General features: G+C 38.0%; 1 protein-coding gene across 1 annotated transcript in view; it reads left to right on the top strand.

The window, feature by feature from the left end:
- The window catches only part of INPP5A (inositol polyphosphate-5-phosphatase A), a 246,936-nt gene that overhangs the window by 15,050 nt on the left and 207,905 nt on the right, over positions 1-23,981 (top strand). The window contains exon 2 of the mRNA XM_070752446.1: positions 2,532-2,573. The gene's annotated coding sequence lies outside the window, so the exon portion shown is untranslated. The remainder of the gene's footprint in view (positions 1-2,531; positions 2,574-23,981) is intronic.

Raw genomic sequence — 23,981 nt, 5'->3', positions numbered from 1 at the left:
ATTTGGTTAACTTTAATTGTGAATACATGCTGTTTTACCATTATTTCATATTCTCCTACTTTAAGCTCCCAGTCTGATATCATAGTAACCTGATAAGGTTGTTCTCATAAACACGAATGTGTATATTATTACATTGTGATTATTTTTTATGTTTTGAAATGATGCCTAGTAAGAAGAATTGCCCAGAGTCCCCTTTTAGGGGAGATGGGTGTCATAGAAATTGAATGATGAATGAATGAATGAATGAATGAATGAATGAATGAATGAATGAATGAATGAGGACCAGGATTGTGAGGGCAAAATTCCGGCTTTGTTAAAAAGTGCTATTGCTAACATGTTGTAAAGCACCTGAGTATAAGGAGAGGGGCAGCATAAAAATCGAATGAATGAATGAATGAAGAATGAATTAATGAACTAATGATTCATTTCAGATTTGATTTCTAAAATTCTTGGAATAGCGCTGAATATTTCTTTTAATACTTTTTAAAAAATATGTCCATCTGACATGGTAAAACGTTCTTTCTGTTTTGTGGCATTTTCACCATTTATTTTTTTTATTATATCTACTCTGACAATTATTGACAGAGTAGGAATGTATTATATTCTTCTTCCTGCAAGCATTTGAGGTCACCACAAAGGCTTGGCTGTTAGGCCAGGGATGCCAAACTCAATTTCATTGAGGGCTGCACAGTGAAGGGCTACCAAAATTTCTACTACCACACTGTGGGCATGGCTTATGCATTTTATTTCAAACATCTTTCAATGCAAATTGGGTGCTCTGGGGTGGAGCTCCATTTTCGCTACCCCACTACGTTCCCCCCTGTCTGAGCAGCAGCCCACCCCTGGGGCCGCATAAGGGTTGTGGTTGACCTCGGAGGGGCACAGAGGGGTGGGGGTTGAAGCTACGCTGGCCTGATCTTTCCTCTTCACATTGGGTAGACCAGGATGGCCCCATGGGCCTGATCCAACCACACCATGGGCCTGTGGGCCTTAAATTTGAAACCTCTGTTCTAGTTCATTGTTTCTCAAAATGGCTCAAAATTGAAGTCTGGGCCTTGGGCTGAGATGACTGGACCTGTTCTGGACCTTCGGCTAAGATGACTGTAGCCTTCCACTGGTTGCTTCACATTGGTGGAATATGTTTTGGGTTTTCTGCTGGATTCACTATCCTGCTCTTTTTCTTTTCTAGCAAAAACTTCAGAAGAGAAGGATTTAGGGGTAATGATTTTTGTCTGTCTCAAAATGGGTGAACAGTGCAGTCAGGCGGGAGGGAAAGCAAGTAGAATGCTTGGCTGCATAGCTAGAGATATAAGAAGCAGGAAGGGGGAGATTGTGATCCCGCTGTATAGAGTGCTGGTGAGACCACATTTGGAATACTCTGTTCAGTTCTGGAGACCTCACCTACAAAAAGATATTGATAAAACTGAACAGGTCCAAAGACGGGCTACAAAAATGGTGGAAGGTTTTAAGCATAAAACTCAGGAAAGACTTAATGAACTCACTCTGTATAGTCTTGGAGGACAGAAAGGAAAGGGGGGACATGATCGAAACATTTAAATACAGTATGTTAAAGGGTTAGATAAATTTCAGGAGGGAAGGGTTTTTAATAGGAAAGTGAACACAAGAACAAGGGGGCGCAATCTGAGGTTAGTTGGGGGAAAGATCAGAAGCAATGTGAGAAAATATTATTTTACTGAAAGAGTAGCAGATGCTTGGAACAAACTTCCAGCAGACGTGGTTGGTAAATCCACAGTCACGAGGTCTTTTTCTGCCGTCAATCTTCTATGTTTCTATGTTTCTTTTCTTTTTTCCCCTAGTTTGGTTTTGTTTATGTTTGTTTATAGTGCTTTTGTTCTGTTCATTGCATTATGATCTTCAGAATTGTCCTGGAATGTGTGTGTGTGTGTGTCTGTCGCAAAATTGAGGAAAATAAAGCAGCCAAGCCTATTATAATTAAGGCGGATAGTTTTAAAATTACACAGCATGGGAGGATGTAGAAGAAGGCTAAATAAACCAACTGATTAACCAAAAGGATGTAGTTTAAGAAGAAATGAGGATGAAGATGTTCAAAGTGGTATATCCAGTTTCTTGGGTATACCATAATCTGCTATGTTTTGCCTTGCCCACATTCCATAAGATTTGACTGATTAATTATTTGATAACTTCAGTTTCTAAGGCTGTTCATTCATTAACAATTCTGGGCATGGTGCAGACAATAAAATGTAATTCGTGAACTTAAAAAAAATCTGCATCTTTACTTTTTGTGCTTGAGACTAAATTGCATATGATTTTGTTAATACATAGTCACTTCCAAATTCTGTGATTTTGAAGTTTAATTCTTGGTTGCTTTTACAAACTTCATATTTTTATCTGTGTCTAAGTGTGTATGTCCATGTGTATATTGACCTGAGTATTATTTCATTGATCTTTATAGTCAAGTATAGTCACTCTTATTATTTATGACTCATTTTAATATTAATTGGTTCTCACATACTTTAAATATATACTCACTTTAATTATTTATTTTCCAGCCAGAAAACCTGCAGAAGAATTGGCTTCGGGAATTCTATCAGGTACCTATTTATGTTTTCATTCATTTTGGGTTTGTTCATTAAGTACAGGTAGACTTCCACTTAACGACCACAATTGAGTCCAAACTTTATGTTGCTAAGTGAGAAATTTGTTAAGTGAGTTTTGCCCATTTTTTGACCTTTCTTGCTCCATTTTACAATCTTTCTTGCAACATTTCACCTGCAGTGAATCACTGCCATTGTTAAATTAGTAATATGGTTGTTAAATGAATAATCTGGCTTCCCCATTGTCTTTGCTTGTTGCAAAAGAGAATCATGTGAGAATCATATGAGTCAGAGTCTGAATGTAAATCACATGACTATGGGAATGTTGCTTTGATCGTAAGTGTGAAAAATGGTCATACTGTAAGTCCCTTTTTCCAGTGCTGTTGCAACTTCAAATGGTCACTAAATGAACTGTTGTAAGTCAAGGACTACCTGTAGTTCATTATATCTTTCCTTTCTCCACCCCTCCCACTCCCCATCCAAAGAGCTGAAACCACGAGAAGCTTCTCCTCTTTATTCCATGCAACAATTCATCTGCAAGAGATATCAAAGTTGGCTCTCTATGTCACTCCGGCCAACTGGATGATTCCAAGAACTCAAAGTCTCTTTCTCTATTATTTTCTAGCAGCTTAATATCTATGGAGATTCTGAGTCATCCAGGTCATGGTTGTCCCAAAGGTGCTTTTTTAAAAGGCAACTGGACAAGATGTTTCGCTTCTTATCCGAGAAGCTTCTTCAGAACTTCAGCATTGAAGAAGCTTCTTGGATGAGAAATGAAACATCTTCAAGAAAAAACACAGGAAATCCAGTTGCCTTTTTGAAAAAAAACCCACTTTTTAGCAACTTGTATTTATTGCTTGGATGCTGGAGGTAATATCCAGCAATCACATACGGCTATTCCATCAAGTTGCCTATTACTATTTAATTTAAAAAACTGTTGAAATTGATAGCAGCCATGAAATTTGAGGGCAGTGACTGCTACATTTTAATTACCCTTTATGACGTACTTCATTGTTTTGATCCTGAATCAACATTCATTCTTTCTGGATGTTTGTACGCATTATTTTTAATTTTGTTGTTATTGTTTTAAAGTTTTAGAAGTACAAACTGCCCAGAGCCACTTGGTTCAGTTGGGCGGCTATGGTTATTGAAAAAACAAACAAAGAAATAATGCGTTTTTGAATGCTAACAGATCTCCACACTTTCCATGTCAAGCTTGCTTTTCTGCATCTCTGTCACATTGCCACTGGCCACCCTCCAAGTTGCAAGCTTCAAATGCTGTTTTCCCCAGTCCATCCCCAGAGTTGGAGTGTCTGTAGGGAGAGGGTTCAAAAAAATTACAACTGCCACTGCCATTTTTTTATCAGCCTGGGATGAAAATGGTCTAGTCTTCTAAATACTTTGCTTATTCTTTTCTGCATATTTTCGAACTCTACAATCTCTTTTCCAATCCATAAACTAGAGCTGTATGGATTCCAAATATCAGGGGTTTACAAGGCGTTCCCGACTTATAACAGTTCATTTAGTGACCATTCAAAGTTACAATGGCACTGGAAAAAGTAACTTATTACCATTTTTCACATTTATGACCCTTGCAGCATGCCCATAGTCATGTGATTTGCATTCGGATACTTGACAACTGTTTCCCATTTATGACGATGCACTGTCCTGGAGTCATGTGATCACCTTTGGCCACCTTCTGGGAAGCAAAATTAATGGGGAAGCCCGATTCACGTAACAGTGGTGTTACTAATTTAACAACTGCAGCAAGTCACTTAACAACAGTGTCAAGAAAAGTCATAAAATGGGACAAAACTTGCTTAACAAATTTCTCATTAGCAACCTAAACTCTGGGCTCAGTTGTGGTCATAATTTGAGGACTACTTGTATGTCAGGACATCACTCTATTGGGAGGGTTTTTTTAAGCCATTCCTTATTTTTATTTTTTTCTCCATTTCTTTCATCACAGAATGTATTCCGCTTGCCACTGTGACTCACACAAATCTTTTCCTAATTTCCTCATTCAAGTCCTGCTAATCATTGTGTGAGACAGTTCCTTTACACCAAATTTCCAAAAATGGTCAGACCATCTTCACCTTAGATTCTGTAAAAATGAAGGTTAGAATGTTCTGTTATAAATGAGGAAATCACTGCAGTCAGAGATGCATCACCTATGCGGCAGAAGAATTGGAGCTAGAGTTTAGATGGTTTGTTTTGGGAAGTTAAAACTAAGATAAACCGCAAACCACATTTCCTCTTATTTTCTTCTGGGCTTAAATATGAATTTACATATGTCATTGTGTCAATCCGTTGCTGTACAACTTTCTTTGAGTAAAAGACTTTATTTTAAAATGAGGAAGAAAGTTCTTGGTGACATGAATGTTATGAATTTCTAGAAAATACAACATATGACTCAAATCCCTTTTTGTAATTTTTGGAAAACCACTCTTGTCATGTTTTCTTGGTTATTTTAACTGCTTCAACTTAAGTTTTGATTAAAAGTTCTGCTTGTATTTTGCCGCTTGGAGCAAGTTGGTAAATTTAAGGTTTATTGAGTAGCAATAACATATTTTCTTAAAAAAAAAAAGTAGTTCAGCTACATTAATCCATTGTGGAGGTAATACTGATTTTTTCGTATTTGTTTTTGTGTGATCAGATCCTGTGTTTTGAAATCACAAAAAACATTAATGTCATTGTGTTATTGTGATGTCACCATGTTACTTATCAGTTTTCTAGCTTGAATGAAGTTATGTTAGGTTTGTTATTTAGCTTACATTATGAGGCAGCAACAAGAAACAGTGAAAGGGACAATATTTGCATGTCACGCTAAGCAAAAATTCTGAAGAAATTTGGCATATTGTGAAATGAATTTTCACTCTCATTTAACTCCTCCCACCAAAAGGAGTTTGCTAAATCTGTCGAAACTGTTTCCATGGTTTGTTTAGCCTAGAATAGGAATACTTAGGAACTCTGCCTTGTTTCTCTCTGACAACTTAATTTTGGAATAATTTCAGTTTTAGAAAAGTTGGCCTCGATTTAGGAGTAACTTAAGCAAAGCTGCCAACTGGCATATTTGGGAAAGTTATCCACACCAGATCAGTCTAAGAAAGGCCATATATCTTTGTATAAAATGATCACAAATTTTCATGTAAGCTGTTAGCAATAGCTGGACAAAGCAGATTGTTTTGAGTCAGGGATGGATCATGTTAATGAGCTATTTGGAAGGATTTTTTATTTATGCTGGCAGAAAAAAAATCTTAACACACTTCTAGTAGAAACAAAGATTTGGTATGCATCACAAGAAATATATCAAGCAGCTTTACAGATTTAGGATTCTTCATATGATAAGTGTTAGATTAAAAAGAAGAAGAGCTACATGACAATTATGTAAATTTTATATCCAGTTAAGATTCAAAAGGGAATTTAATGGGAAAGGGGAAAAAACATGTGGGACAACAATTTGAAAAATAGTAAAGGTAGTCCTTGACTAGCAACAGTTCGTTTAGTGATCATTCCAAGTTAAAACATCACTGAGAAAAATTACTTATGATCATTTTTCACATTTATGATGATTGGCTATTTCCCCATGGTCACGTGATCAAAATTTGGATGCTTGATAACTGAGCCATAATTATGATGGTTGCAGCATTCCAGGGTCATGTGATCAATTTTTACAAACTTCTGACAAGCAAATTCAATGGGGAAGCCAGAGTCACTTAACAACCATGTTAGTAACTTAACAGCTGCACTGGTCTACTTAACAACCATGGCAAGAAATAGTTGGAAATGGGACAAAACTCATTTAACAGGTGTCTCGCTTAGGAATATAAATTTTGGGCTCAATTGTGGTGATAACTCAAGGACTACCTATAGTTTGCTAAGATAGAACATCCTTGTGGTGGAAATGACAGGTAACTATTTTGTATCTGTTATCTCCAGTGATCCATGTGTTAACTGTAGCAAGGTATCAGAGCAGCAACCTTAACCAATACAGAATCAGAACAACTTCTTCCCAATTCTTCCAAGCTGGTTTAGTCTTTGTCCAAATGTTTGGGTGAACAATCATTCCAAAGTTGATTAAGTATGGACCACTTTACAGAGGCTGATTGAAAAACTTACAATATTAAAAACAAGCATTGCCAGGTATCTATCCCACATTATATAGTGGTTTAATTCATGCAGCCATACTCCAAACAATCTTATATTTCTTTTGAAATGAAGTTAATATTATGACACTATAGACAAGAGGAACCACGCACTTTCCAGTTTTCCTGGCCTTAGTGTGGGGCATTGGGAGGCATTTTGGTGCATTTTTGCTTTCTGCGCATGCACGGAAGCAAAATAACGCTGGGGACACGTGCATGCACATGAGTGTATCATACGCGCGCGCGCGAGACTCCCCATGCTGCTTGTGCAGCTCACCGGTAACAGGAGGTAGGAGCAATCCATCCCTGGTACCAGCTGTTTTGATTAGAGGAAGGAGATGGACATTGGTTCAGATGCGAGAAAATTGTGAAAGCAGTCATAAGGTTGAAGTTAATTGTAATGACCTTTCAGTAAGAGCAGAGAGCAAATACTAAGATAAAATATAGAAATGGAAGAATACCACAAGGAAAAACTAAAATTGAAGTGAATGGAAAACGTAACAAAACAACAGTTGCTCTGCATGTTATCATAAGGTCAAGAGTGGGTAGACTTAATCACTGTATAAAGAAGAGTATAACGGGGAGGTACTGCAGATATCCATGTTATGGAAAAAGTTGCTTGGCAGTTTTCCTTGTGAACGTTATTTCACTTGGAACATATACCATCAGATATAGGATAGGCTTTAGAATAACACAGTGTAGCTGTTGGTGTTATACGGTATTTGTTTTGATTGTTAACATTTATTCCCTAGATCGAGCAAGAATGAATGTTTCCTCCCCCACCCCCAACTGAGTACATATAGCATGCATTTTTAACTGTCCCTAGGCTTGAGGCTTGGGCATGCTAAAAGACCATATCACTTCTTATTATAATCCTGATTTTTAAATGTATAGCTCAAAGTGGTGAACATATACAGTGGTACCTCTACTTACGAACTTAATTCGTTGTATGACCAGGTTCTTAAGTAGAAAAGTTTGTAAGAAGCAGCAATTTTTTCCATAGGAGTCAATGTAAAAGCAAATAATGCATGCGATTGGGGAAACCACAGGGAGGGTGGAGGCCCTGTTTCCTCCCAGGAGATTCCTAGAGAGGCCCCACGGAGGCTTCTCCCTGCCTTTTCCGGTTACAGTTTCAGAGCAGTTTGTAAGTGGAAAATGGTTCTTGAGAAGAGGCAAAAGAAATCTTGCACACCCAGTTCTTATCTAGGAAAGCTCATAAGTAGAGACGTTCTTAGGTAGAGGTACCACTGTGCTTAATATTCATCCCTCCTATTTTCCCCACAATGATCCAATGAGATGGGTTGCATTGGGAGAGAGTGAATCTCCCAATATAACCCAGCTGACTTTCACCCCCTAAAGGAGACTAGAAGTAGTCTCCTGGTTTCTCAGCCAGCAACAAACTGATCTCTCGTAAGATGCAGAGGGGTTTACTTGCTAGTCAGTCTGTGTGTACTTGATTACAGGCACATAGACATAGCAATACTCATTATATAGCCTGGTTGTGTAATTTTTGGGGACTTCGGGGCTATAGCGGGAGCTCAATATTTAGTATTTTCTCTCTCTAAGGAATTTCTATCCTGCTTTCCATGGTGGAATGGGAAAGTATTAGTACTCCGTTCCTCTCAAAGAAAACCCAATCCATAAGATCTTAATCTAACTGAAATTTTAAATTGTAGCTAAAAGCCAACACTGAACTGAATTAATTGCCAAAAACAATGATATGCAACCTCTTCTTTCTTTCTCTCTTTCTCTCTTACCAAAATTCCACATTCTTTATATGAGCCTTGGTTTGCAATACAGTGTTCCCTCGATTTCCGTGGGGGATGCGTTCTGAGACCGCCCGTGAAAGTTGAATTTCCGCGAAATAGAGATGCGGAAGTAAATACACCATTTTTGGCTATGAACAGTATCACAAGCCTTCCCTTAACACTTTAAACTCCTAAATTACCATTTCCCATTCCCTTAACAACCATTTACTCACCATTATTACTGGTACTCACCATTGAATAAGACACTTAGTGATCCTGATATTTATAAACATAATTATTTATTAACAATAATTATTTTTTTGTTATTTATTTGCAAACATTATTAGTCTGGCGATGACATATGACGTCATTGGGTGGGAAAAACTGTGGTATAGGAAAAAAACCGTGAAGTATTTTTTAATTAATATTTTTTGAAAAACCGTGGGATAGGCTATTCGCGAAATTTGAACCCTCGAAAATCGAGGGAACACTGTACTTTGAAAGCTCTGGTTTTATCTTAGAGGTCAAAGGTCAATTAAGTGAGCAGGAAAGGACTGGGTTCTTTGCTAAATACAGCTGTTTCATTTTAAAAAAAAAATAATAATAACCTTATTCTTTCACCGTCTGGAAATCCTCATAATGCCAATTTATCTAATCTCCAATAAAGAGCATCATGAAACCATTTAAATCTTTTAAAAATCTTCCTTTACTCCAAATGCCAAACCCAAGATGAAAGAACAGTTTATATATGACACTGAGTTTCTGTGAGGGTTTTTTTAAAACACATTTTATTAAAAGTTTTAAAAACTAGTAAAATTTAATATATACTGCCTCATTTAGTGATCATTTGCAGGTATGATGATGATGAATAAGTACTGAAAATCATAATTATACTTAGCAACCACTTTGCTTGATGACCAAGTTGCCAAGCCCAATCGTAGTCATTAAATGAGGACTGCCTGTAAAAACTAAAAAGAAAAAGGAAGTAATAGAACTAAAGTACAAAAGGAAAAAACATGATGGGTAGAAGAAAAATAGGGAAAAAAATAATAATGGCTTCCAGTTTTCTAAAGAGCTGTACAATTGCAGTTACCTGTTTCTCTAAAGTTACTTTCTTCTTGTGATTCTTATGACTCTCTTCTTTCTATAATCTAACATCTTAATCATCAGCACTGTAGATTCATTTTCTTCTATTTTATGCAAAAGGTGCATAAGGGGTTTACAGTAGTAAACATAAATATTGGTCTTTTCTGTAATCGAACAGATCAGTAAATGACATGAGTCTTTATTGATAAGCCCTTGGGCCATATCAAAGTGCAAAGTTCCAAAAACAAATTATTACTAAAAGTTGATAAAAGCAATTTAAAATGGAATTTGATAAAATACAATTTAAAATAAAATTGAAATAGAATACTATTTGAAATGAAGTTGGAATAAAATACAGTCTAAAATGAAATTGAATAAAATACAATAATTTAAGATATAGATAAAACATAATAAAATTATATTTCGGTTTCACCCCTGCAGTCTACCTCAACCAATCCTAGGTATGCAAATCTCATGTGCTCTGTGCTATGTTAAATGTTATTTTCAGGTTCTGGCTGCACATAAGATAAATTGTTTTGATATGGGGATCCCAATGGGTCATTTATTTGGTATAAGGGTAGCTATATCATTTTGTGATTTTATATCCTTAATTCTTTGAGCAGCTCTTTTTTTGAGTTGTTCTCCTGTTACGCAGGAGACAGGAAGGCCACAGTTTCTTATAAAATTTGTTAGTTTTGTGATCCAGGAGATTTCTGATTGTAATTTCATTTGCTCTAGTAGACATAACTTGGGGAGACTATCAGTCTCTATTTCATTGACTGCACCAGTAGTTATATACTCTAATTTTGGATAATGCATGTATTGTATAAATTTCCAATTCAGCTCTAACTGCTGCAGCAGATGTTCTTGTATCTACATCCAAAATACATCTCAAATGCTGTGATTGTGGTTGAGTGTAGACCCCAAATTTCTGCTCCACACAAGAGCATACAGGTAACCTTAGCTTTATAAACTTTAATAAAGGAGATTAGGGTTATAAGGTACACATAAGGAGTTTGCAGCAGTAAATCTTTTCAGATCAGTAGAATTTCTTCAAGTCTCTGTACTCTGATTAGTTTGCTTTTTTGTGTGCTACAAAATTCGCACATGAGTACTACTTCAATTCTAATGGAAAAACTAGAGCAGAAGGGAAGGGCAGAAGAGCTCAGAATTTATCACGCTTGGGACTGCAGCCAAGCCATGCGTGTGACAGTGTCTGTGACATCATGGAAACTTGTGGTATCCTGTGTTATAGCAGCAAGAAATGCATACTTTGCTCACACAGTCTTGCTTTCTGAATAGATCTTAAGCTTTTACAGAACTCAATCAGAATGATATCTTAAGCTGTGTGCTTAATTGCTGTGTTTAAAGCAATAAACAAACCTGGCACTTCAAAGATTCAAACCTACAGTTGCATTACACTTCCTTTTCTCTAAAACTATTTACAGGGAGTTTGGTTAGGTCAGCCAAATATGCTAAGCTGTGGGCATTCAAATCCACGGAGGGCCAATCCATGCACGGGAACTGTTTCCTTCTTTGTACGAACTTGCCTCTTCCGATATGGATGGGGAAAACCTGGGGTGGAGGAGGAGGAGGAGGAAAAATGTGCCCTTGGCCAGTTTCTTTCTGAGTAAGTGAGAACAACATTAGAAGGCAAACCAGGATGTGCAGCTAACAAGCTCTGGAGCAGCTTCAATGCCCCACATGGTCACTGAGAGAACAGCTTCTTATACAAATAGCCATCAAGCCCAGCAAAGCAGGTACAAAGGAACCTGGATCACCAAAACCATTTGCTAGGCAAACACACACAGATACACCACACACACATATATATGTAAACAAGGTGTGTTTTAGCATATGCATGTGTGTGTGTATGTGTGTGTGTGTGTAAAAGATAGTTTTGCTGATAATGAAAAGGAAGTGATCTAAATAAATAAATAAATAAATAAATAAATATGACACATACAGATAGAATTGTCGGCTATCAATAAAATTAACTGCCTTGGAAATGGCCCTGGGTTGGGCCGAGAGGCAAATAACGAGCTGTGATGTTCCTTCAATACACCAGGGTGATTCGACACAAAAATATGTAACCCTTCCTTGGTGCAGAGCTGAAGGGATTGGATACTGAAGCCTAGAGGATAATTCTCTGCCTTACAAGGCAAAGATTGCAGGTTCAACTCCCAGTGGGTATGGCTAGCTGATGAGGCCAAAATAAGGCCGAAATAGATCTATCCTAGTCTCCCTTAATTTTCAAATTCAGCAAAAAGATTTGTGACACACACACACTTATATACATATGCAATATATATATGTGTGTGTGTGTGTGTGTATGGTTACATGTTTTTGCTGATATTTGAAAAGGAAGTGATTTTGATAGAAAATCAACCATATAGATATACACATACACAAACACACACTAACACACACATATTCACATACACAGTTAAAAAGGTGAAATTGCACATGCTCGGAATATTGAGGGAATTTTTTTTTGCTTTGCTTTGCTTTGCTTTTGGTTTGGTTTGGTTTTGCTTTTCTTTTTTGTTTTGTTTTGTTTTAATTATATAAGAAATCTAGTAAACATGGTTGTAAAACCCTGGAGACTTAAAAATTAAAACTTATGTGTGCATCTTACCTGAAATAATACCAAAGGCTGTCTAAAGCCCTCCCGCCTCCTGGTTAGAATATTAAGTCCAGAGCCTTAATTAAATAGCTTCACACTCCTCTTTTGCCCTCATCCAGATTTTCAAATAAATCTCCTTAAATCTTTTTCCCCTTCCCCTTGCAATCTTGCAAGGTAAAAATGTTTGAATGCTTAAATGTATTTAAGCTACCCACCCTCCCAGAAAGTAACTTTAAGGCAGTCAATTACTTGCTTAGGTATTAGTTATGACAAAGAATTGTAAGCCGCTCTGTTTTTATGTATAGACTGTATTTCCTTTCTAACAATATTACAGCAGTGTGACTGTAATTTGGATTGCTTTCAAGGATTGCAATTTGGAATACGGGGCTTTGTTAGTGGGTGCCTTGTCCTGTAATGAGTTTTGGTGAAGAAAATAATAAAAGAAAATGATGGTTTCTGGACAGGTTGGATATTATAGTACCTTTGAATTGACAAAGAAGATAGATGATAGTCTATTTTGTTGCTCGTTACTACAACATATATAATACAAGGTGTGTTTTATCATATGAAGCTTCATCACTGAGCTATTGGGTTCAATTTATAAGGGAGACTGGCAACTGATTTAGTTTCAAAGTAGAGTTGAATTGAGGCAGTTGGAATAAAGCTGTATTTCTCTGGAAAGGACAGAGTGACCCCCCTCCCCCCAGATTGTGGACTAGCCTGGCTTGGGAAAATATAATTTTGTGCAGAATTAGAGGTTCAATGTTTCTGGAATCAGAAGGCCTTTGTGCCCCAAACCATCATGAATTGTTGAGCCATAGTCTCTTTGCTCCCAATCTAGATTGAAACCGCCTCCAACATCAAGGCAGAATCTCAACCACATATCTTCTTAAACTTTTGAGTTGACTTGTATAGCTAAATACCATTGTTGTGCCATGCTGATAGGTGGTAGCTTCATGTAGATTTAAATAAATATGAGAGAGTCGGCTCCTGCATGCCTCACAACAAAGGTTCCCTGATCTCAAATGCTCCCCCCCCCCACTAACGTTTGGTACTCAGGAAGGAGGAAAACTACTATACCACAGTCTTCCTTACTCTCCCAGCTGCACAAGAAGTCCAAAAGAATGTCATGATTGATAGTACTGAAGCCCACTGAGAGATCAAGCAGGAATAGAAGGGTTGCACTTTCCCAGTCCTGATCTGCACCAGAATTACAGAATTGGAAGGGACTAAAGAGCCAGTGTGGTGCAGTGGTTAGAGTGCAGCACTGAAGGCTACTTCAGCTAACTGCTAGCTGTAGTTCAGCAGTTCAAATCTCACCATCGGCTCAAAGTTGATTCAGCCTTCTATCCTCCCGAAGTAAAGTAAAATGAGGACTCAGATTTTTGGGAACAATATGCTAACTCTGTAAACTGCTTAGAGAAGCCTGTAAAAGCATTATGAAGCGGTATATAAGTCTAAATGCTATTGCTATTACTAAATGCTTTGGAGACCCTCTAATTTGACCCCCTGTTCCGAGCAGGAGATCCTATACCAATGATGGCGAACCTATGGCACAGGGCCACAGGTGGCACGCGGAGCCATATCTGCTGACACATGAGCTGTTGCCCTAGCTCAGCTTCAATGTGCATGCATGTGTACATTGATTGTTGGCTCGCAGAGAGGCTCTGGAGGGGGGGGCATTTTTGGCTTCCAGAGAGTCTCCGGGGGGGATGGGGGAGAGCATTTCTACCCTCCCCCAGCTCCAGGGAAGCCTTTGGAGCTGGTGGAGGGTGAGACACGAACCTACTGGGCCCAGCAGAAACAAGCTGTTTCCAGCCTCTAGAATAGTGTTTCCCAACCTTCGCTGGCTAGGGAATACTGGGAGTTGAAGTCCAAATACCTTCAAGTTGCCAAGGTTGAGAAACACTGCTCTAGAAGACCTCCGGGGGGCAAGGGAAGCTGTTTTCACTCACCCCAAGCATTGAATTATGGGCGTGGGCACTCATGCATGCGCGATAGTATGCGCACGTGTGTTTTTGGCACCCAAGGGAAAAAAGGTTTGCCATCACTGTCCTATACCAATGATGGTGAACCTTTTGCATGTGTGGCCACACCCACAATAATAATAATTTAGTAATAATTTATTAGATTTATATGCTGCCCCTCACCCCCTGCGTGTGCACGCACAACTCTTCCCCCTCACTGAAGCCTTCAGAGCCTGTGGATGATGAAAAACAGATTCCAGCTGATCTTCAGCATTCTGAAGGGTGGGGGGAGGTCATTTTCACCTTTCCCAGGCTTCAGGAGCCTGTGGATGGCAAAAAACACACCCAACAGCCCAACCACAAGTTTAGAAACAAACTTCCAGTTGGGCTGTTTGACCATTTTGCACCCTCCTCAGGCTTCAGGAAAGTCTCCTGAAGCCCAGGGAGAATGAAAAACGGCTCAACAGGAAGATTATTTCTGAACTTCTGGTAGGCCCATTGGATCCGTTTTTCACCATTTACAGGCTCCAGGTGGTTTCCCGAAGCCTGGGAAAGGTGAAAACAATCTTCCTCTGCCCTCTGCAGGCTGAAAATAAAATGGCCAGCATGCACATGCGCACTGGAACTGACATAGAGCAAAACTTCACATGCCCTGAGATATTGCTCCACATGCCACCTGTGGCACACATGCCATAAATTCACCATTATAGCCCTTTACCATTTCAAACAAATATAGCTGTCCCATCTCTTCTTAAAATTTTGCAGTGATGGAAATCCCAAGCTCCTGATCTTAAAAAGATATCTATAAAAACAATCAATGGGAGTCCCCTACCTAGATGCCAGATTATCCCTTCTTCAATAGGCACTACAACTGAAGGCTTTACAACTACTAGCCTCCCAACAACCTTCCCCTGAAAAGGAAAGTTGGAGATTAACTTTAACTTAACTAAGTATACATGGTATATTTCCAAACTATTTCTAGTTTGCTTCTGGGCAGCTGTAAACAGAAACATAGTTGCTATATAAATCAGAATTTGTAATGGATATGATTAGGTTTACAGATAATTAGCGTGGTGGTGAGTTCTTAGAATATTTGGATAATCATCTTTTTATTTGTTTGCTGGTGGCTTTTGGTCTATGGGATTATTTTTATTATTACATTTATTTTAGTTAATTAAGCTATATATAATTACCTTGTATCTTTAAAATATTTTACAAATTAAGTTTAACATGGCTAATATGGAAGTTAAATTTTAAAAACAATTCTATGTCATATTTATAAAAAGTCAGTTGACTTTTTTCTCTGATAATATAAACAGTGCATAATCATAATGTGCTGAAAAGAAAGTGCCAGCAGCATTGGAATGTAGTTTTTATTTTATGGTTTTATTTTATGGTTGGAATGTAGTTTTTATTTTATTTATACAGTATTTGCAATTATGGGAATACAATAATAGGTTGTAAGCATGAAAAGGGTCATAAGCAGTGATGGGCTACCAAAAATTTTACTACCGCACTGTGGGCGTGGCTTATGCTTTTGTTTCAACATCTTTCTGTGCAAACTGGGTGTTCTGGGGTGGAGCTCCATTTTCGCTACCCCACTGCGTTCCCCCCCATCCGGGCAGTAGCCCACCCCTGATTATCTACTATATAAAGTGTATGTACACACACTCACGCACAGCTCTTCTAAAAATATACACGTTCAACCTCATTTACTGTGATAGGAAAAACATATCCAGACCCCAGAAGGGGAAAAAAGAAAAAAAAATTGCTACCAGTACTGTGTACCTGACCAAAATTTTGCTACTGGTACTGCGTACCTGTCCGTACCCATAGGAGCCACCACTGGTCATAAGTCATTGCTTTTAGTGCTGTTGTAACTTTGAACGGTCACTAAATAAACTGTTGTAAGTCGAGGACTACCTGTAATAACTGAATGAACTTCCCTCTCCTCCCCTTTATCTTTCTGTGACTTGGGGCTTTGCTCAAGTTAGTTTCTTGGAAAGGACTTTAGTCACATTTATCTCACCATTGCCTTGGTAGTGGCTCTTTGTTTTGTCCTTCAAGGTCCTAAAATGTGTTCTCTAAGGAAGTTACACCTCCAAAAAAACATTGAGAATCCTCTGGTATAGGCCATTAAACTCAAACCTGCTCAGTGCTGGAATTAAGAACTCAAAAATCTGACTGTTTAAAAGTTAAATCAGGGGTCCCCAAGGACCCCAACCCCCCAGTCATGGATCGGCCCTGGGCAGCAGTGGCATGCCAGAAAAAACAAGCTAAACTCCATCCGTAGGATGCAGGCAGTACACAAAACCACGCCACCTTTGATCCACGGGAAAAATCCTCTCTCCATGGAACCAGTCTCTGGTGCCCAAAAGGTTGGTGGGCACAGAGATAAAGGAAAGAGGAAAAGAAAAAGGATGGGTGAATACTAGGAGGACAAAAATGGAAAGAGGAAAATTGTGATGCAGCTTTCTTGTGAAAACCGCGTTAGGCAAGTAGTTTGCATCAGCATTAATGCCATCCTCAGCATCCCTGTTTCGTGATCTAGATAGAAAGCACAGAAGCGAAATAATCTTTGTGAGGATTCTGCTATTTTAAAAGACTTTCGGGACCTCTCTGATCCCAGGGCATCAGCTGTGTTCAAGAATTGAGCTGATAAATATCTATTGTACTGTACTGTTTATTTGAAATGTCAGTTAAAATAATAATAAACACACTGGCACTCTCTAAGTTTCATAGGCATTTTGATTCCCTGTTTGCAAAATCTTTACCATGATTTTGAACTTCTGCTAATTCCAGGCAAAATATGGCTTTTTGGTGCCTGCTCTTAAGTCTTAAGATTTTTGATGTGTTTCTGTGTGTGTGCACTTATGTCCATATACTGTAAATGTGTATGTGAAAGAAAAAACAGTTGATTTTCTTTCTCATTTGCATGAATAGGTTTGAAGCGAGGGTATTTTTATTATTAACAGGATCTACAGAAACACAGTTAAACTGTGATTGAATTTATTTGTTGTTAGGATTTGGAATTTAATAAACAATTGGAATAACCAATAATGCCACTTCAATGGTCCTTTAAATTGTTATACTGGAATTGACGGGCTTTAAATTAAAAATGGATTAATCTAAAAATGCATTTTACAATTACTGGACTCCCTAAAGAATGTTATTTAAGGATATGATTTCCTTGGTTGGAGATAGAAAATAAAAATTGAGGAATCACTAAAATATGTGATCTGTTTTGTCAGTTATTGGCATCTTTTTGGAAAAGAAATTTGGTATAAATAAACAGATTTATGTGGAACTCTCTAAATGTTAAATGTTTTAATATGATACTGAATTATACCCCCAAACTTTGGTATCTATAATTAGAGTAATTATAGGGCTGGGGAGGAGGGCCGTTGTTGAAATAATTTTATTTTGTGAAATTGGAAACATCTTATTGTTCCAGCTATTAAGGAGCTGCTTATGAAAATGTATATCTATTTTAGCAAAGATAATATTTTTAACTAATTGAAAAATTAAGCAATAATGTTTCTGGAACAGATTTATGATATTTTAAAACAATAGATCAGATTTTAGGTAATTTTTAAAATTCTTCGTTCAGTGTTAAAATATTATCTGTCTGTCTGTCTGTCTGTCTATTTATTTATCTCAGTCCTTTTTTTAATTTTATACTTTTTTTATGCTGCCCATCTCATACAAAGCAACTCTGGGTGATGACTCTTTTGTATTTTGTTTTTTATTACTGTTTTTGGGTGGGGTGCGGGGTTTTTTGCATTTTTGTAAAACACAGTAAGATTGTAAAGGAAAAAAAATAGAATTTTGAGGCCAGTAAATTTGAGAACTATCAAGAATAATCTTCAAAGTGTTTTGAAAGATTTGGGAACATAAATTGTGGTACAGAATTCTGCAAGTTGGGCAAATAATCATAAATTTAAGGATGGTCTACAGAAAGATTCAGGAAAAATTTAAAGCCAAATATATGGTTACAGATACCTTGAATATTTAAAATTTTATTCCACAATTTAATTCATTTCCATTCACATATAGTGTAATATCCAATGAATTTATTATGTATTACACAAAATATAATATATTATGTAATATATTAAGAATTTTGATGCTGCAGTGGTTAGAATGCAGTATTGCCAGCTGTTCAATTCTTAACCAGCTCAAGTTTGATTCAGCCTTTTATACCTTCTGAGGTTGGTAAAATGAGGACCCAGATTGTTGGGGGCAATATGCTGACTCTCTAAACCACTTAAATAGGGCTGTAAAGCACTGTGAAGCGAGCCGCCCCGAGTCTTCTGAGAAGGGCGGCATACAAATATAATAAATAAGAATTATTATTTTATTTATTATTATTTATTGATTTGTATGCCGCCCTTCTCCGTAGACTAAGATATATACAGGTAAGTCTGCTATCGCTATTGGTGTTACTATTGCTATGTACTATTGAGACACAAGGCAGTTTACTCTCCTCCAAAAACGGATGCACAATTAGCTAAATAATTGCACTTTAATATAGTTTGACATTCAATAATTCTGCTTCCACTTTCTGTTGTAAATTCGTAAACAGATTCAATGGGATAAACTTGTTTGAATAACTATGGGGTTTCCTTCTGGATAAGCATTGATAGGTTTATGTCCTGCTTTGCATGTCAGTTAATGTTGTGCTCATATTCATTCTTACTTGGGAGTAAGCAGTCTAATTCAACTACATAGCAGAACTTAGTGCCATCAGGTCAGAAGTCTATCTGAAAATTAGTCACAGCTCCAAAGTTCAGTTTTCCTTCCCAGTGTTCTCTTCAGCAGGAGTGAGTCAAAAAAAAATAGAGTGACATTTAGAACACTGTAGCTAAAGGTGTGTTATCTCTGAATACAGGTAGTCCTAGAATTATGACCATAATTGAGCCCAGAATTTCTGTTGCTAAGCGAGGCAGTTGTTAAGTGAATTTTGCTGCATTTTATGATGCTTGCCCCAGTTGTTAAGTGAATAACTGCAGTTATTAAGTTAGTGACACAGTTGTTAAGCAAATCTCCCATTGACTTTGCTTGACGGAAGGTCTCTAAAGGTGGTCACATGATTCCAGGACATCGCAACCATTATTATTATTATTATTATTATTATTATTATTATTATTATTATTAAATTTATATGCCGCCCCTCTCCAAAGACTCGGGGTGGCAGTATACATCAAGATATGATTAATTAAAATTAAAATTAAGAATTACATTTAAAAAATTAAAAAAGCCTATTAGTATACATACATGTCCATTCAAACAAGCCCACTGTATATTCATTGGCCAGGGGGTAGAATCTAATGACCCCAAGCTTGGCAGCATAAATGAGTCTTTAGACTTTTACGGAAGGCGGGGGCAACACGAATCTCTGGGCGGAGTTAATTCCAGAGGGCCGGGGCTCCCACAGAGAAGGCTCTTCCCCTGGGTCCCATCAAGTGACATTGCCTAGTTGACAGGACCTGGAGAAGGTCCTAACTGATCGCTGGGATTCATGCGACAGGAGGTAGTCCCGTAAGTAATCTGGTCCCATGCCATGTAGGACTTTATAGGTCATAACTAACACTTTGAATTATATCATACCATAAATATGAATCAGTTGCAAGGTGTCTGAATTTGATCACGTGACTATGGGCATGAAGCAGAGTGATTCAATGGCCTAGAGGTGGAGCTCTTGCCTCACAATCAGGGGGCTATGAGTTCAGTCCTAGATAGAGGCGGATATTTCTCTTTCTGGGCAGGATAAGTATTTATCTGGTGAATATAACTCTGCATTGGCGACAGGAAGGGCATCCAGCCAGTAAACACTCTGCTCCGTTCAGTTGCCCTCATTCCACCCCATGAAGGATTATGGGGTCATTAGAAGAACATGGTGATAATGATGACCATGGGGATAATGCAAGTTGTAAATGTGAAAAACATTTATAAATTACTTTATTCAGTGCTGTTGTAACTTTGAATGATCACTAAACAAATTGTTTGTAAATCGAGGACTTAATTATAGGAATTCATCACTGAGTTGCAGCAAGCTATTTGAATGGAGGACCTGCTATCTTCCTTTACACCTCTAGAATCCGATATTAGAGGGAAAATATGTGATTAAAAAAGGTAGACTATTGCACCAGATGGCAATCCAACAATTGCTATGTGCCCGGAGAATTCTTAATCTCTGTATCTACTGACAAAGACTTCTGGTGGACATTGTGGTGCATGTTTCTCATTTTTATCTGATGCTTATTTTCATCTATGGAAATAATGATGCTATTGATTGTTTTTCATCATTTTGCAAATAGTATCTTTCAATATGGATTTGCATAATTGGATGCAAAATGTGCTGAAGTGTTGTCAGTTAAGGTTTGCTGGATTGTCAATTAATTACCTTTACAATCAAGGAAAACAAAAAGATGGTATAGCAGAGGAATGCATTCTATTTTCTTATTCACCTAAGTAATTTTTTTCTTTCCTTTTTTTGAAAGTGCTTACTGCAGTTATCTCTGTTTAAAGGAAGTGGCTACAGTAAAATAAAAGTCCAACTTTCTGCAGATACCGTAAAAGATACTTTATCTGTTATTTTTCCTTTGTGGAAAAAAATGATAGTTTCTGTTTTGTTGATAGTATTATACTAGTTTTACTCCTTGCAGTATACAAGATGCAAGAAGTGGAATAGCTTTGTAGCTATTAATTATGGATAAAATGGAAAATAGCTTGTGGAATCTACTGTTGGCTGTAGCCAACAATAATTAATGAGACTCAATGCTCTGAATTACAGTGTTTCTCAACTTTGGCAACTTTAAGAAGTGTGGACTTTCATTCCCAGAATTCCCAAGCCAGCCATAGTGGGTGGAAAATTCTGGGAGCTAGAAGTCTACCTCTTTACGTTGCTAAGATTAAGAAACACTGAGTTCCCATTCAAACAGAAATCTAGAGACCCTTAAATACATATTCTGTTATTTTCATACATGGAAAACTGATGATCCTTTCTGAAGTAGATCCTTTTCAAATTATTTTCCCTCCATTAAAATGTCATGTATTTTATAAAGCCCTTTTTATGGCTCTCTTTTTTTCTTAGTTAAGATCAGTCTATAATCAAGCTTGCCTCCTCATTCAAGATTTAATTATAGATAAAGGCCAATCTGGTATTCATTAACAGAACCTGATTTGGTGGATATGTTTTGTAATGTAGTTACCTGGGTTTCTTGGTTTTTTTTCTTTGAAAAAAAAATGCTTTCTTTTAGAACATTTCACTTGTCCTCCAAGAAGCTTCTTCAGTTCTAATATTCAGAACTAAAGAAGCTCTTGGATGAGATGTGAAATATTTTCAAAGAAAAAAAAGGAAGTCCAGTTATATTTTGGAGAAATACCTCTGCGACAACCATAACTGGATGGTTGAGAATCTCCAGAAACATCTGGAAAATAAAATAACATCAGTGATACTGGAAAGACACTGGAGGAAGATAATTGTCAGCTCACCTGAGAATAGGTGCAATATTTTATTAACTAGTTACAGTGATAAGAGCAGCAAAGCATGCTTATTTTTCCACTCTTATTGTGTCTACAGCCAAGTTATTTATTATTTATTAACTGAATTTGAATTTGAATTAGAGTTTGAGCAGCATACAAAGACAAACATAATAAATACAGTTCAGATGACTTGGTCTATTCTAAATGGGGTAGCCCTTAGAGAGATTTTTCTAGACTTTTGTTGGATGAAGTTGCTCAGTTTTGGCTGTGCAGTCCCATAGACAAGACTGAGATGTTATACTGCTTAGTTACCTTGGAAGAGGTTTTTTGAAGTGGTCAGGGTCCTTGGAGCTGTGAGGTTTACCTCCTGTGCTCCATGTTCCCTCTGTCTGGTCAGGCCCTTCCAGGAAATATGGTTGATCCATGTGGTTGTCAATAGTGTTTTTAAGGGATGATATCGGCCTTCCTGTTTTGAAAAAAGCAATGATTCGCCCTCTCTTTAACCACCATCTCTGGATTCAACAGACTTGGGTAATTTTGACCTGGGGCATTCAATCTTGCCAAATTTACAATTTGTGGATTCCATCTCCCAGAATTCTCCAGGCAGCATTTCATTGACAGCTGCATCAGGGTTGTATTTGACCTCGGGGGGAGGGGGCAGGGTAGGTGTGGCCAGGCTGGGTGTGGCCAGTGTGCTGTCTCTTAGGTCACGGACACCCGTGGTGGCCTGAGCACTCTGCCAGCGAAAACGGGCTCCTGAGCTATGTTTTCGCTGGAAGAGGCACCATGGACCAGTCCGCGGGCCAAATCAAAGCACCTCACAGCCCAGACCAGATCCGACCCCAGGTCTTGAGTTTGACACCCCTGGTCTAGACAGACATTCTTAAAAATTTGGTGTTTTGGACACCCTGAAATATCTATATCAGGTTAAAAATCCCTAATCTAGATCCTTTTCATTTCAGTTTTAGGCTAAGTTGTAGCACCAAGGGACAACAATTGCATTTATGGATGCCTTCTGATGAACATGGAACAGAGTAGTGTCCCCATACTATCTAATTCCTCAGTGGCTCTCAGTGCTATTGACTTTGTTATCCTTTTCAGCCAGCTATACTGGTTGGAACAGGGGCATTATTTTGCAGAGGTTCTCCATTGTCTTTTGGGACTACTCTGTTTTCACTCTGGAAGCAGCAAAGGACCAGCCTGCAGTGCCTCTGCCAATGAAAACATGGCCCTCCTGAGCTCCATTTTCACAGGCAGAGGTTTGCAGGAGCCTGTCGCAGCTGAAAATAGAGCTTGGGAGCCTGTTGTCTCTGGCAGAGCACTTGGGCCACCACAAGCGCCCCCATCTTGAGTGACATTGAACTAGCCACACCCACTCTGGCTATGCTCCCCGACACCCCCCCCCCCCAAGGTCAAACACAACCCTGATGTAGTGCTCAATGAAATTAAATTTGACACTCCAAATATGGACTTTTGGTCACTTTATTTTTTATTTTAGCATATATGTCATTGCACATTGTGAAGTTGTGATATACAGTATTTTGAAAGGATGCTGACTTTGGCTGCAAAAGTTCATCTGTATGAATAAAAAGGTAGTCTCAGCATTAGTTCATTGTGTTAATTGCTAATGAAACTACCATTGTGTGTCTTGTACTATAAAAGCTTCTATCCCATGGATTCATCAGCAAGTTTTATATTGATCTAGCCTTCTATCCAGCACGAACTGGATAGCAAAATATTTGTTGGATTCTTGCTTTTAGTACATTAGCTAAGACAGGAAAAAAACAATATGGAACATATCGACAAAAACATCTGGATAGGGGAGGGTGTTTTTACCCTCCTCTCGGCTTCAGGGAAGCCTTTGGAACCTGGGAAGGGCAAAATACGAGCCTACTGGGCCCACCAGAAGTTTGGAAACAGGCCATTTCACGCCTCCAGAAAGCCTCCAGGAGGTGGGGGAAGCTCTTTTTGCCCTCCCCAGGGATTGAATTATGGGTGTGGGCACTTGCGTATGTGCGATAGTGCATGTGCAGGCTCTGACCTAGATGCTTGCGCCAGGGAGTAAGAGGAGGGGGAGCTTTGCAGCTGTGAAAAAAGCCAACCCACCAATGAAAAGGAATTCAAAATCAAATGCAGAGAAATAAAATTGAAAACTGAAATGGAAAAATATTTAAGAGAAGAAGAGCAAAGGGGCAAATTAAATGAGTTTCAGAACAAGCCTTCACAATTGCTGAGGAAAGATGAAAGCTTGGTCAGCAAGAAGTACCTACAACAATTAAACAAAGACTTTTGATGTCAAGCAAAAAAGGAAAGTTTATTAGAACTCTAAGCAGAAATATGGTGAG

The sequence above is a fragment of the Erythrolamprus reginae genome, chromosome 5 (assembly GCF_031021105.1).
Source record: "Erythrolamprus reginae isolate rEryReg1 chromosome 5, rEryReg1.hap1, whole genome shotgun sequence".
In the NCBI taxonomy this organism is placed as follows: domain Eukaryota; kingdom Metazoa; phylum Chordata; class Lepidosauria; order Squamata; family Dipsadidae; genus Erythrolamprus; species Erythrolamprus reginae.
This window is presented reverse-complemented; position numbering and strand designations above follow the sequence as displayed.